We start from the raw sequence: 15,855 nt of genomic DNA, 5'->3' as shown, positions 1-15,855 counted from the left end.
CAGAATAAGAAGATTAAAGAGGTCCACCCTCCATGTGCTCAGAACTTATTCTACAAAAGTTGTATTTTTCTGGTTACCGAATCAGCTTCATCACTTCAAGTCCAATTAGGACCTGGCCTCAGTCATCACAGCAGATCCTCAGTTTCCATCCTCGGTTCAGCAATGGCCCTTACCTCCCCTGAGTAATAGGTACCAGGCATGAAGACTTGCACTAGTTAACAGGAGAAGGGAAGGTAGCCAGAGGAGCATGCACAGGAAATGCCTGGGCTGCATGGCTTGCATGTGCACACATTCCACAGAGCACACACCAGACTGTGGCGGCCAATGCTCCATGTTTGCCCTTCTCAAATCACCCATATGGAGCACTATAGAGGACCTTCAAGTTGGAGCTTGAAGGTTAGGCAAAAATCTGGTGTGAGAATATCCCAAGTGGAAATGGATATGCCGGAGGCAAAGGCAAGAGCTATACCCCAGACTCAGCCGAAACAGTTTGTGCAGGCAAGGAGGAGAAAGAAATCTTGATGGTGCAGGCTAAGGTGGAGAGAAACAAGGAAACTGAACGCAAGATGAAGGAGCTGAAGGCTCAGTTCAAAGGGAATGGGCAGCCACCGCAAGCTCCCAAGAGACGGGATAGCTTAAGAAGGATCTCCTGGAAAAGACAAGAGTATTTAAAAATTACTTATATGCTAAGGGGATGCCAATCTGGGCTAAAACCCAAACTGAATATTTTAATTGAGAAGTCAAAATATTTGAAACCAGAACTCATAGAGAACACACCTTAAACCTCTTGCTCTAGATTCTTCCACATCAACACTTCCAAAAGCAGTAAAGCATAGTATTCGTTCCAAAAAAAAAGGAAGGCTGGCGTAACTAAAGCAAAACAACATGAGAGCAGAAGTTAGGGGGCCGAAGAAACGGCTTTGTGCTTTAGAGTTCTTATTGCTGTTACAGAAGACCCAGGTTCATTTCTCAGCTCCCACGTGGTGGCTCACAATGGCTTACAACCTCAGTACCAGGGGATCTGACGCCCTCTTCTCTCCTCTTCAGGTGCACAAGTTATGCAATACATACATCAGGCAAAACACTAAAAGATACACAAAAATAAAAAGTAATAAATAGCTTACCCGACTTCCTCTTGGAAGAAAGAGCCCTGAGCGGAGCCCATCAGCCCTTTGGAACAAAGAATTTGGGAAACTTAGGGCTAAAGTCGCTTTTTCCTCCTCTTTAAACCGTACCTGAACATCTCACACCATGGCAGTTCCCGAGACCCATCCCAACCACACTATTTATAGCAACAGTCTCAACGAGAAGATCAAGAAAGGTGAGCTCAAGAAGTCCCTATATGCCATCTTCTCCCAGTTTGGCCAGATCCTGGATATCCTGGTGTCTCAGAGCCTGAAGATGAGGGGCCAGGCCTTCGTCATCTTCAAGGAGGTCAGCAGCGCCACCAACACCCTGTGCTCCATGCAGGGCTTCCCTTTCTACGACAAGCCCATGCATATCCAGTACGCAAAGGCTGACTCGGACATCATTGCCAAGATGAAGGGCACCTTTGTGGAGAGAGATCGCAAACGAGAGAAGAGGAAGCCCAAGAGTCAGGAGAAACCTGCTGCCAAAAAGGCTGTTCAGGGTGGGGCAGCTGTCCCCCGTGGTGAATGCTGTCCAGCCCGTACTGGGCATGCCACCGATGACTCGGGTACCCCACATCATGCACCACATGCCAGGACAGCCTCTCTACATGCCGCCACCAGGCCTTGCTCCTGGCCAGATCCCCCCCGGGGCCATGCCCCCACTGCAGCTCATGCCTGGGCAGATGCCACCTGCCCAGCCTTTCTCCATGAATCCACCCAATCACATCCTGTTCCTCACCAACCTGCCTGAGGAGACCAACGAGCTCATGCTCTCCATGCTTTTCAACCAGTTCCCTGGCTTCAAGGAGGTACGTCTGGTACGCCATGACATCGCCTTCATGGAATTTGACGATGAAGTGCAGGCTGGAGCAGCACGAGATGCCCTGCAAGGCTTTAAGATCACACAAAACAATGCTATGAAGATCTCTTTTGCCAAGAAGTAGCACCTTCCCCTATGGAGTACCCCAGTCCCCTCCCCCCTCCTTTGGCTCAGTCCCTGAAGGTAAGTCCCCCTTGGGGGCTTTCTCAGAGCCATGTGTGAGTGTGTGGTTGTCACACAGCATTGTACCCAGAGTCTGTCCCCAGACATTGCACCTGGCGCTGTTAGGTTGTGATTAAAGTGAGTTTTTGAGGTTTGGTTTTTCACAAAAAAAGATAATAAATATATAAAAAGTAAAGGGTTTTTTTTAAATAGTAGCTAGCTACAGGCCAGAAATTAAATTATATATAAATATCCTCTTCCTTAATCCTTTCAAAAATCTGTGTGGTAAACATTATTAACATCTCCATTTTACAGATGATAATTTGAGTCAGGTATTATGACTAAACTGTTTACAGTGTATAGAAGGAACGCAGGTTCATCCTGCTCTCTCAAGTCAGAGTTCCTAACCATAGAAACCAATATATGTTATAGCTTAGAAAGATCAAGTAAAACAAAATTCAACATTTTCTCTCCTACGGGCATGCTCAGGCTTGTCACTCATTCTCCCCGACCACCGCCACTTCAGCTGAGATATACTGGACACACCAATAAACAATCTAATACATCACCTCTCCCTCTATCACCTGCTTCAGGGCAGGAGGCCTCATAGTGAACACCAGGAATCAGGGCAGAAGCAGAGAGATGAACAGAGGCATCAGAGTCATGGTGGCCTTCTCGTCCAGAAGAAGAGGAAGGAGATGGGGAGTAGCTGAGCTCAGGGAGTAGCTGAGCTTTCACTTACTTCTCCAGGCCATCAATCTTTGTCTGTCTTTGTGGTTAGGGCCAAGAATTCTTCCTATGATCCCAGACCAAAGGAGTCTTCCCCAAAAAATCCCAGACCAAAGGCCACGGAAAGGAACCAGACTGGCCATGGGCTGTTGGAGCAGGTGCTATTTGCTGTATACCGAGTAAAAGATATCAGTATTTTAGTTACCAGTCCTGGAAATCTAAGCTTCTTGAACATCCCAAAGCCCATTTTTCCTGGATCTGTTTGGGTTGGCCATTCTAGGATCTCAGCAGGACAGACCTCACCATCTCCATCTGGAATTCAAACAGTAAGTACAGGGGCTGCTTCTAGAAGATCTGATCCAGCAACTCACAGTGTTACCACAAGAATGAGGTTCTTTCCAGAGCCAAGATTTGTCCCCACTGGTCTCACTGCCTTACAGGAAGCAGAGGTCATAAGGGGTCTTGCTGCCTTACAGGAAGCAGAGATCATAAGGGGTATGAATTTCTACCCAGACTTGCCTCTTCATTTCTCAGTGGCACTCTCTCAGATAAGCGGTACCCACCTCACAAGCAGGATGTGAAGACCTAAGAGACAATTCCTCAGTGTCCTTCCTCTTCACACCCAACAGGAAGTGACCACTCGCAGCTCTGACCCTTCTCTGAGCCAGCTCACCTTCACTGACCTCTCAGCTCCTTCACATCCCAGAGCATCAGTCTTAAACAACTTTCCCTCCTGAGAAGCATGGGGGAAAGAGAAGTAAGAAAGCCAGCCACAGACTGGGTTGAGATTGAAGGCCAGAAGCCTTATACTGAGCAATGACTGAAAGCCAAGAAACAGGCATTGTGCCTGTCTACTCAGTATCCACCCATCCCTTCAGCACCACCATCCCCAAGTGGGCCCCTGTGTGTGGTGCTAAGCCTGGCTCCTCTGCTTAGAGATGAGCAGGTGGCCTGGGATGCCAATCAAACATTCTATCCTGTGGACCACAGTGATTAGTTCAGGGATGGACACATGGCCTAAGCTTTTCAGTGGGATTCAATTTGGGCTTTTATGCAAATACAAGTAAAAAGTTTTCTTTTCAGTAGGTTTGAAGTTAGGAGTTTGTGAAGCTGAGGATTCAAGCTGAGGACCATCACATGGACAGAGTCTACACACGGTCCAACAGCAAGGATAATGGAGCTGAGAATAGAAATGGCAGCCTCCCAATAGCACTGCCTGAGTCCCCGAAGGCAGCCAAAGCAGACTGTGAGTTACATGTGTGCTAAAGCAAACATATATACTTAACTAGCTAAGTGCATTACATAAACGCACATCTGAGTCACCACTCCACAATGTGTTGGGGCGGGGAGGAGGAGGGACAAATGCTACCTATGCACAGGTGAGAAGAAAAATATTAAAAACCTTTCATCAACAATTTTCTGATATAACAGAACTCCCCTTTGCAAATACACACACCATTGCAAACTGCCCTGACACATCCTACACACATACCCATGCCCCCTACACATATTATCCATGTCCCACATACATACATGTGCATACATGTGCTACCTAACCATGTTGTACATCATCCATACCACACACATACACAGCTCCAGCTTTGGGTATCTCATTGCTTCTGTCCCAGTGCCAGGGCCCCACCCACAGTTCTCTTCCCAGCATCCCCCCTGACTTGCTGCCTGCCGTGCCTCCCTCTCCATCAGCCATACAGAACAAAGCTGCTCTCTCAGAAAGCTGCCTGTGACTCATCCCATCCCATCCCTGCCAAGTTCCCATCACCAGTTGGCTATTTTATGCTTCCAGAAGGAATAATTTGCATTTGCACCCTGCATGGGTTTGTACATGTTTGAACATTTTTTAAGAGGCAGCATATTGAGGAGGGTGAGGAAGTTGGGCTGCGTTCAAATCCAGCTGCACCTTAATCTACTGTGAGATTCCTTATGATCCGTGGATTCCTTGTCTGTGGGCCAGGGAATCTTACCACAAGCCTCCCTCCCTCCCTGGGACCTCACGGAGAATGGAGGGATGGCTCCTTCCGTTGTGAAGATCAGAAGGACCTGCCAGTATAGCAATATTATAATATTGTCAGACTTCTACCCCAGCCCTCTTGCCCAACCCACTGTCTAGGCCATTTCTTCTGTTTGTTGTACTGTTGGCTGTCCAGTAGTAACTGACTCAGACCTTACCCTCTGTGAGTTGAGAGCCTTGGGAGTTACCAGCTCCCAGCCACCAGCAGTGTCAGAAGGCTGAGTTTCAATCTTACATCTGTTTAGGTGGGTCCCTTGCAGTATGTCACACTCAAGGAAGCTGGAAAGAGAAACGTTCAATGTTGGCCTTTAACAGACCTCACCCTTGGCTCTCCATGGAGGAGTTAGGAACTGCTAATCTAGGCAGAGAAATATGCCAAATGATTTTTGCCTAAAGTGAGGTAATCATAGTGCTAACTGGACCTATAAAGACACCAACGATCCATCACAAGGATTATAGGAGGGACCAAATCAACTGGTGTTCCCCAAGAAGACTGCAACAATGAGACAAGGTTTCTTTGTCTTCCGTGCTAGAGAAGGGGCAGGCCAGATACAAAAAGGACACAGCTGAGAGACACTATGGGCTAAAATATGTCCAGTTAGCACTGTGATTACCTCGCCCTGCCCACTTCTCTGCTCAGAGGAGGTCACACAGAGACAGGGAAGCAACTGAGCCCATCTGTGTAAAGAAATGTGACATTATGTCATATATAAGAACTGGGAGGAGGTTACTATCACAGTAGGTTTGGGTAAGAAAAGCAATGCTTGAACTGAGCCAGAAGTTGGAGGTAGGTGACCATGGATGGAACAGAAAGAAATATAAAATTAAAAGATGGCCTGTCTGTGGTAATTTGACCCTACAGGCCCCTAGGGACTGGCACTGTAAGGAGGTGTGGCCTTGTTGGAGTAGGTGTAGTGTTGTTGGAGGAAGTATGTCACTGGGCTTTGAGGTCAGGCCTAGTGTCACTCTCTCTTCCTACTGCCTGCTGATGTAGAACTCTGAGCTCCGTCTCCAGCACCATGTCTGCCTGCACGCTGCCATGCTTCCTGCCATGCTGATAATGAACTGAACCTCTGAATTGTAAGTGAGCACCATTTAACTGCTCTCCTTTATAAGAGCTGCTGTGGTCCTGGAGTCTCTTCACGGCAATAGAAGCCCTAACTAAGACACTGTCTATACTGAAATTCATCTAATCTGTCGGGTAGAAATTAAAAGATGCGGAAAGGGGAGAGGACGTCAAACACAATACAGGGGCAAAATTAAGTGAAGATTGGCAAGTAGATCATGATGACCGGAGCAGAGTCCAGTGAAGAGAAGGAGCAGAGGGTCCTGGCCCCTGGATGCTCCACTGAGAGGAACACACTTCATCCTGCAAGCAATGGCAGGAGCCCCTAAAAAAGGCCCCTAATGTGATCATGGGCAGATTCTTCAAATGGAAGAATCTGAGAAATAAAACAGCTAGGACTTCACAGAAGAAAGCATCCGAAAGGAGACAAGGAGCTGGCGGAGGAGACCTCAGAAAGAGCTCTCCTTTCAGCTCACCTCCATAGCTAAAGCCACTCTGTCTCTTTCCTTCTTCTTTTACCTCACACATGGTGATTCTTCTTGGAAGTCCTATCTAGATCACTCTTCTGGCCTCTCCTCTCTCTGTGAGTCCTAGGGAACCAGCAGCAATAGCATCATTTGAGGACTTGGTAGAGATGTAAGTTCTTGGGTCCAATATCGGGCCTGTTGGATTAGAAACTGTGCGGGTGAGACTAGTGATGCTGTTTCAGTGATCTCTCCATCATTCTGATTCTCAGTCAAGTCAGAGGACAACTTAGGTATAGTTGGGAGGGAGGGGAACAAAGAGAGACAGAGAAGGAGCTGGAAATGTAGCTGAGTTTGTAGCTGGGTTCCATCTCCACACACTGAATTTGGTGGTACACACCTTTAATCCCAGCACTGAGGCTATGAAGGCAAGAGGATCAGAAGTTCAAGGTCACCCTCCACTGTTTAGCAAGTTCAAGGTCGGCCAGGGACACATGAGAAACTGTGTCTTGTTCTGTGTTGCTTTTAAAGAAGGAGAAGGGTTTTTGTTTTTTGTTTTTTGTTAAGGAGGAAAGGAAAAGGCAGAAATGAAAAAGAAAGAAAACATGGTCCCAGCACAAAGCAGTTGAATCAAAATTTCCAAGCATAGCCCGTGGTGAGAGATTTATAATGTGTACTCCAGTCTGAAAAACCTGCTGACCTAGTGAAGGTACTTTTCTGACTTTAATGGTCCCCCATGAGCCCCTGGGGACCTTGTTAAAGGTGGAAATGCAGATGATTGTCCTTTTCTGACTAGGAACTAGCTGTGCCTCTGGTCTGAAGACCCCAGTGCACTTGGTCGTAGTCTCACTGAGTCTGCGACAGTTGGAGGTCTTGCTTGCATACCCCTTCTCCAGAGGTCCCTGACTTAGTGTCCACCTCAGAAGACAGTTTGGTTCTTGACTCCCCTTGTGGGTAGAGATGTCCAGGGAAGAACCACCCCCTGCTCCCCCTCCCTCTTTTCACTCATCCTGAGATCTCCTGGGACCATCATCCGCAAAACCTGCAAGAGCATTCCCACCTGGCACTTGTCCAGCTGGTGGCTCTGAACCGAAACGTACAAGCCCACATATACTTCTGGCAACTTTCACCTTAGTGGTTTCAAACCCCATTCTAGCCTGCCATGATCACTTCGAACCATTCTACATCTTGGTGGTAGAGTTTTCTTAGCCAGTTCTCTATTAGCCACGAATTCAAAAACCATGTATGAGGTCTGTGGTAATTATACAACCCTGGACTGGGGACTCAGAAGGGAGGCTCGGCCTTAATTTGAGTATAAGAAGGTCTGCAACTTCTCTGGTCCTTACCATGCAGACTCTGTGGTCAAAATGTCTACAAATCATAAACCATTTAAGCATTTAGGATGCAAACGCAAACATCTTAGTTTAAAACCTTGTTTTGCCACTTACATGATATACGACATTGAGAAAGTCGCTTAGCCTGCCCACATATTAGTTTTCTCACCTATAAAATCAGTGCTGTTATAAATACTACTATATAAGCAAATAAGCACACTACTTGAGAATATAGCCATTTATAGTACTTATATAAAAGTATATAAGTAAATAATTATAAGTATATAAGCTAAAGCATATTATAGCTAAAATGATAGTATCTGCCTTATGGGGTTAAAAGTACTAATAGAATAAGTTCATGCAACGTGTTCAGCTCCACCCTGGCATATAAACATATATCCAGTAAATGTTACCATTTTACGTGACAAGAACTGGTTTTTAAAATATTAATAGTATAGAACCAGAAGTGAATAAAAATCCAAGGTTGACCTCGTAATAATTCTCTGGAAATGGTAAGCAGATGTGCTGTTTGCTAAGACCCTGTCCTTGTTTACTTCATGGTCCCAACATGATTATTAAATCATGTCACATACTAGACATAGATATGCTAGCAGGAAAGATGGGCTGCCCCCTTCAAGGAGTATTCTCATGTGTCTCAACCATTTTGGCCAAAGACTGGGGAGGTAAGCAGAAGAGTCCAGCTGTTTCCACCAACAAATACACCCTTCACCACTCATCTTTGACTCTGGAATCCCCAATCCCTCAGACTAAAAAGATTCTTGGCAGCCTCTGCTGCCCAATAGATCCACCTCTTCCCTTTCTCTTCTGAGGTGCTCTTTCCCTTAAAACCCTTCCAATTCCACTTCAGTGCCCGCTTCCCTATCGGGAGAACTTGTGCACTGCCTAGATCTCTGTGGTCCTGACCTCAGCAGTGACACAATTATACTCAAGGTGTGTTTTATTTTGTTTTTCATCTTAACCCCAGATCATGTGACTTCAAGGTATCTAGCTCACTCAAGCCAGACTCAACAAAGATGTTCCCAGACCTCAGGCAAGTCTACATGAAAAGACTCCGAAGTACTCCGATCGGAACACAGGATGAACATAGTGAGTCCACGGTGGATTCTAATGATCTGTCTGTCTTTCCCCTGTACTCATAAGCCAGTGGTTCATTCTCAACTGTGGCCTGGGGAGGGTCTCTGGCTTCAATTCTATGGGCTAGCTTATACCTCTCTGTCCCCTCCACAAGCTATAACAGCCTGTTCTCCCAACTGGGGGCTATTACCACTTCTCCCCTCAGTGCTCAGGATATCTTCCAAGTCCCTCTGTGTCCAGCCTATAAGGAAAATGGTGTAGCTCCCAGATATATCCCCTTCAGTTCTCCTACAGGCACCACAGGCCTCCTCTTGCTTACCCTTCTCTGGTTCCCTCCTCCTGAGCTCCTGTTTCTCCTCCATCCCACTCTACAGTCAACCTGCCCCTTCCCATGTTCTCCTGCCCCTCTGCTCACCCTGCCTCTTTTTGGTGAGGACTGTCCTGAGACCACAGTAACTAAATCTAGCAGACCTAGGCTAGCACCCCAGGGTTCTCCTGCAGCTGTGTATCCCCTTGGGTCATTTCCTGTCAGGACACAGTCAAAAGAATGACCCATGGTGGACAATGCCTTGGGGAACCATGAGAAGGCTCCAGGAGACAAGGCAGAGGGCCCTTTACCTCAAGGGCATTTTGTTCCCTGGATTGTTCTTGGATGTGACTTTGTACCCTCCTGTAACAAGCATTTACATTCAACTTATAGGACATGTTTATTCTCCGATGTCAGAACATAGCTATAGAACCCAATCTGGTCAGTGAACCCTGAATCTAGATACGGCCTTCTGTCACACTTTCCTGTTTTACCAAATATAATTTGTAGTAGGTGTCAGGTAATTGTGTTTAAATTGCTCTGTCCTGAGAAAGTTCTAGGAAAGGGCTGCTCTGTCAATATTTAGTATGTGCTTACTGACATTTATTTACATGTTATTTTCTGACCGCATAAAACAGATCTGCATAGGTTTGCAAAAGTCAACGGTTTCCTACCACCCCCTAGCTGTGTCTCTGTATCTTCTGGAAGCTCTCATCTCCTCTGTGGCCCTGCCCTCTCGTAGCCTATGAGAAGAGTGAGCACAATGGAAGAGTGGACCAGGGGATTGAAGGGGCAGAAAAGGCTTGCCAGCTCTTAAAGCAACCTGTAGGTTCCATTTTTGGTGTAGCACGGCATGTTTCTGGTCCTCCAAGCTTCAAAGCAGTCCACATCTGACACAGAGAGTAATATCTTCCACAGTACCTAGGGCCCTAGGAAACATCCTGGTACCTCAGAGCCTCCCTGCTGGAAGGTGCTAATCTCTCAATAGATCCTCCCAGCAGAAGGCCATGAAGAAGTAAAACCAGGAAGACAAAGGCCCACTTCTTCCTGTGCTGAAATTACCTCAGAGCATGGGCTGGGCTCAGTACCCTCCTGCCCTCTCTTGGCAGACAGTCTCCTCTCTCATAGACCAACTCACTTCTCACACAAGAAGTAAACAAATCCCTCCTAACTTTCCTCATTGTCCACTGATGACTCCACTCATCCAGCGGCTACTGTGTCCCAGGCAAAGATAGACATCCTTGCCGCAGGCTTCAGGACTTCAAAATCTAACTATTCTACTAGCTTCTGCTGGCTCCAGCTGGCTTCCGCTGGCTTCTGAAATCCTGTTCATGTCTTTTCTCTTTCCTTCTGAGATTAAACCACCTACAGCCAAGTACATCATGAGACATCCTATCTGCTGAGGCTGAGAGACTCATTCTGGAAGGGACCCTCACCCTAGCTCAATTACAATATTCATTTATTCATTCGTTCATTCCACAAATATTTGTTCAGAATTTATTATACACTGTGCAGACACCTAGCGTGGTACTAAACAAAGCAAGCCTCTCCCATGCATAGCGGACCTCACAGGGACAGAGGGAGAAGCTAAATAAACAAATCCTAGGCTGACATTGTTGTCAAAAAAAACCAAAAAACCAAAAAAAAAAAAACCTAAGCTGCAAAGAACAGAAAATTATAGAATTAATTGATCTCTCTCTCTGTGTGTGTGTGTGTGTGTGTGTGTGTGTGTGTGTGTGTGTGTGTGTGTAGTGTGTAGTGTGTAGACCACAGGATACTGGCGTGTCACTCCATAGATAACAACCACGTTTTTCTTAAACAAGATCTCTTCTTCACTGGAGTTCACCAAATAGTCCAGACCAGCTGGAGATCTGTCTGTCTTTCCTCTGTCTGTCTTTCCTCCCCCAGCATCGGGACTGCAAGTGAACACTGTCACTCCATCTTTAAAAAACAAAACAAAAACAACAAACAAACAAACAAAACAAAACAAAACCATGGGTCCCAAGGGCTGAACCTGGTCTTCATGCTTACAGGACAAGCACTTTACCAACTGAGCTATCTCCCCAATCTCAAGAAAATATTTTGAGGCCGAGCCCTGAAGGAAGATCAGGACTTACTGGGAGAGGGGAGGGGAGGCCATTTCTCCCACCTGCCACCTCTAGTAACCCTCCTCTTCCTCACTCGGCATAGAGCACACTTCCTCCAGCCACTGCTGGGAGATTTCTCCTTTCTCTTCAGTAATCACAGTTCAACTCTGCAGAGCCTTTTCCGGGAAGCTGGGTGTTCCTCCAGAGCCAGCCCTCGGAATCAAAGACCTGTTCTCAGGCCCGGGAAGGAAGCTCAGACAGCTATTCCCAGAAGTCCCTGGTTGCAGTACCACACAGATGCCTCCAGACAGCAGTTCTGTATTGACCACATTAAGAATGATGGTGGCAATAACGTTCTATTAGCCATCTGGAGCAGTTGTGCACTCTCCAGGGCTAGTTGCTTGGTCACTGATGGCTGCCGACAGATGCGAGCCGAGATGGGTTCTCAGAGACAGGAGAGGGTAGACTGTCTGGAACGGAGGTCAGTTAGAGGGGGAATTCCAGCAGTGGCCAATCCTAATGGCAGGGTACCAGCATACGCTGGCCAAGAAGCTGTGGGCGAATCCTGCTTCTGTTTTAGATACAATCTTGAAAAAAAGCATGAGAGGGATTATTCGGAAGACATCTCACCTCTCCTTGGATAAACACGAAGAGCCATAAAAGGACATAGCAAAGCTGATGTCCTGCCCCTGGGCTATTCCCTGACTCCCACACTTGAAGCTCCATCTTTTAGAGGTCCAGCAAGCCTGTGCCCAAACTCCAGCATGGCCATATAGCTGGCTGTTGGACCTTGGAAATTACATAAACACTCTGCCTCTGCCTCTCCTCTATACAACAAATGCAATAATCCCTCCCACCGCCAGCCTCCAGGACAAGCCTCTAGGACAGTCTTCTCAAGCTGTGGTTCGAGACCCCTGTGGACCATCAGAAAACTTCACATTAGGATTCATAACAGCAGCAAAATTATAGTTATAAAGTACGCACAGAAGTTATTTTATGACTAGGGGTTACCCCAACATGAGGAATTATATTAAAGGGTCGCAGCATTAGGAAGGTTGAGCAACACTGCTTGAAGAGGATGAAAAGGTATGGAGGGAGTTGAGCATCTCCACCCATACCCTCGACCCTTTCAAGGCCTCATAAATACACAGCATTGTACTTTTCTCTTGGCCAGAGGTGGGTGGCGTTGCAGTTGAGACAGGCAGCTAGTGAAACACACAAGAGCCTTTTCGTCTCAGTGCCGATTGGCTGCTTCCATTCTACAGCTAAGGGCCCAGTTGATCTTCAGCCACTCAGTTCTCCAGGAGGCAGGACATGCTTCCATCCTCCACCTCATGAGAGGGAATCAACAAGAGCTCAGGCACAGGTGTCACTATGATTTATGGAGTAATTAATAAACAATTAAGGTGTCTCTGAGCACAATTACACATTTTATTTCAGCCACCGTGTATGGCGATGGCTTGGTCTGCTCACAATCAGTGCAGGGAACAGTGACAAGCCCATGGTAGTGGGAGATCTGGAAGGAAGTTAGGGTTATATGTAAAGCCAACACATGGGGAGGGATGGCAAAAGGCATAATGGCCAATGTGGTATCCTCAAAGGCATGCGAGGGGCATGATCCCATTGTTTTCTACCACAGCATGTCACTGCATGAGCTGTGCACCAACTGGGAGACAGAAAACCTTTCCAAGATCTGTGCACAGGATGCCCAGCGCCCAGAGCCACCTTGTCATTCCTGACTGTACACTTCCCAGGCTTGTGTGTAGCATTGTTTCTTATCAGAGCCATCTGCCTGTGCCTGTCTTGAGGGCAGCAACCTCCCCAGTATCTTAGCCAACAAGACTCCCTCATACCCTACAGTCTTGTGAATTTGTCCCTTTTAGGGCATTCCCAGGGAATTCTAAGAGGTGCATTCCCACCAGGCTCCCCACACATGTGGTTCCATCTTCAAATCCTTTCCAGCTACTTTCTAAACATCCCAGGTATCCACCACCCTCAACCCGCCCACCCTCACTCCATCTCAAGACCCTCTCACAGATCCTCATTGCCTTTAAAATAATGACTAAAAGCTAAGGCAACCTGTATGTCTGCCACTTCCTCTCTAACCATAGTATCTCACTATCTCACCATCTCCCCTCTCCCGTGGTGGCATGGTCTCCTCCTCCTCCTCCTCCTCCTCCTCCTCCTCCTCCTCCTTCTCCTCCTCCTCCTCCCTCTCCTCCTCCTCCTCCCCCCCCCCTCCTCCTTACAATAAATCCTGTCTTGGTCATTTTGTGTACCACACTGGACACAAATACTCTCTTCAGTTGGGCCATATTAATTCTTCTTTATGCTTCTTCTGATTTGATGGAAACCTGCCCCACCCTTATGTCTCTCCCACAAGCCCCCCACCCCCAACAGCCAGGGGTGATGTACTCATTGCTCATTTCTTTTATCCACTCAAATCCAAATCTATCAGTCAGAAGCCAAGCTCCATAGCTTCTCTTCTAAAAAAACGTCTTCCTCCGTCCATCTGGCCCACACTGGCCACTCCCAGCAGCCTCCCATGCCTGAGTAACTTATCAACACTGTGCTTTGGTTTGGTTTCGTTCAATGCATTAGATTGTGAGGTAGGAAGGCATAGAGAGAAATTAAGAGGCACCCACAGGGTCAGGCATATCTGGGTTGGAATTCTGCTCTGCCACATGCAAGCTCTACAAGGTTAAACCAATTGTGTAAACTCTCTTGCATCTTAATGTAACCATCTCAAAAAAAAAAAAAAAAACAAAAAACAAACAAACAAACAAAAACCAGCGGTCATTATTTCAGAGAACAAATAAGTTAACATGCTTAACATAGTTGCTGACACATGGTAAATTCTCAATGAAAATTAACTCTATATTAGCATACAGGCACACATACACACACACACATGTACCTTATAATCAGAATTTAAATGCTACAAAAGCAAAGGACAATTGAAATCTGTCTTAAACCTAGACAGACACTTAGAAGTCACTCTTCCAGTAGCTCCCACACTGGCACTGGCCCCATCTCTCCTTCAAGACTTTTTTTTACATAAACATTTAAACATAAACATCAATCTGTAAGGAACATCCCTAAAACTCCCTTGAAAATGCAGGCCTCGATGGCCTGCTCAAAGAGCACGGCACCGAAAACTCTGTCCTACTTTCCCCAGGTGCTAACCAGGTGACAAGAACAGCTGACAGCTCTGAGAGTCATGACCTAGAAGGTGGGTAGATTGATTTTGATGTCATCATATGGTATTGGGGGGAGGGAGGCATAGCACCCTGATGACAGGGGCCTTGAGCCTGAGTGCCATTCAGAACCTTTCTCATAGCTCTGCCATCTCACCACACCACAGGTTTCTCCCCCGCCACACACACACACACACCCATGCTGGTCCCTGTCCATGAGAACCTCAACATGGCTATCGGAGTTCTGAGCCTTTTGCTGGCCTCCCTTGAAGGAGAAAGCAAGTTCCTTGCCGTTGTACAGGAGGCAGGAGGCAAGGAGGACCACAAATAGAGGTAAAACTTTAGGACTTGAAAGATTACGTTAATGCTAGCTGGGCTTTTATTTATTTTTTTTTTTTAGTCCTATATATATATTAGCACCCACATCTCACCTGACTGGGATGTGTCTGTCACAAGTATATTCCTTCTGTGGAAAAGGACTCTGAAAAACCCTAAGATATTGGGGGAGGGGAGAAACGGTCTTCTGTTTCAGTTTTGAATTAGTCTTTGGCATTCAAATCACCTTGGTTTGTAACCAGTAAGCCTGTCATCTTTCAACTGAACCAGTGTAAATATATAATGTGAATGTTTTCTCTTTTGGAAGAAAAAAATCATCAAATTAAAAGATGTGGCCTGCTTCTCTGCCATCCCCTGAACCAGGGACGGCTGTGCTTGTGAGCAAGGGTTCAGAGTTTCAAAGTTTTCTTTAAAATACTCAGTGGCTTACTTGTGTGTGTGTATTTTTAATTCCCACACTGAGTATAAGAATCAAATGAAGAAAGAAACACAAGAAAGGGAAACGCAGGCTTGTGCAGTTGCAGGATGAGGCAGAAAGAAAATGCTGTTGGAGGGGGACCCACATAATAATTAGAACATACTTATCTTTTTCATTATTTATTTAGAATTCTAATTCAAATGAGCACCCCATATTTAGTTGACTAAACCTGGTCACCCCCAGTGCAACCTTCTCAGGGAAGGACTGCCTAACCACAGTCTATTTCTCCCACTAGGAAATCCTATTACAACCCAATTGCGTTTTCCTGAGGCCATCTCACATATACACGAGATTATATTTATTAGGACCAACTCAGTTTTCAGTAAATATGTCTAAATGCAAATAAGCATCAAACCTTCTGGAGCCTAGCTAATGGTTTTAACTGCTCTTCTGACACTCCCCCACTTCCTGCCCTCATCCTCTCTGCCTCACCACACCGGGGACACGCACACACATTCATAAAGGGAAAAATTAATATGTTGCTGGGGGGAGGGAGGATGGCTGCAGGCACCCTAAGGGTCCCCTCCAATTTTTGACTTTGTGTGTGCAATGTGGATGAGTTGCTCACCAGTGCCTGGGTGTCAAACGTGGGCTGAGAGGTGACCCTGGAGGGATATAACA

General features: G+C 46.4%; 1 pseudogene; it reads left to right on the top strand.

Moving 5' to 3' along the window:
- The first annotated feature begins 1,251 nt into the window (after positions 1-1,251).
- Positions 1,252-2,074, top strand: LOC110302517 (U1 small nuclear ribonucleoprotein A pseudogene; annotated as a pseudogene).
- The last annotated feature ends 13,781 nt before the right edge of the window (positions 2,075-15,855 follow it).

The sequence above is a fragment of the Mus caroli genome, unplaced genomic scaffold (assembly GCF_978045245.1).
Source record: "Mus caroli unplaced genomic scaffold, Mus_caroli_1 scaffold_11, whole genome shotgun sequence".
Lineage (NCBI taxonomy): Eukaryota > Metazoa > Chordata > Mammalia > Rodentia > Muridae > Mus > Mus caroli.
Note: the sequence above shows the minus strand (reverse complement) of the source record. Positions and strands in the feature narration are given on the sequence as shown.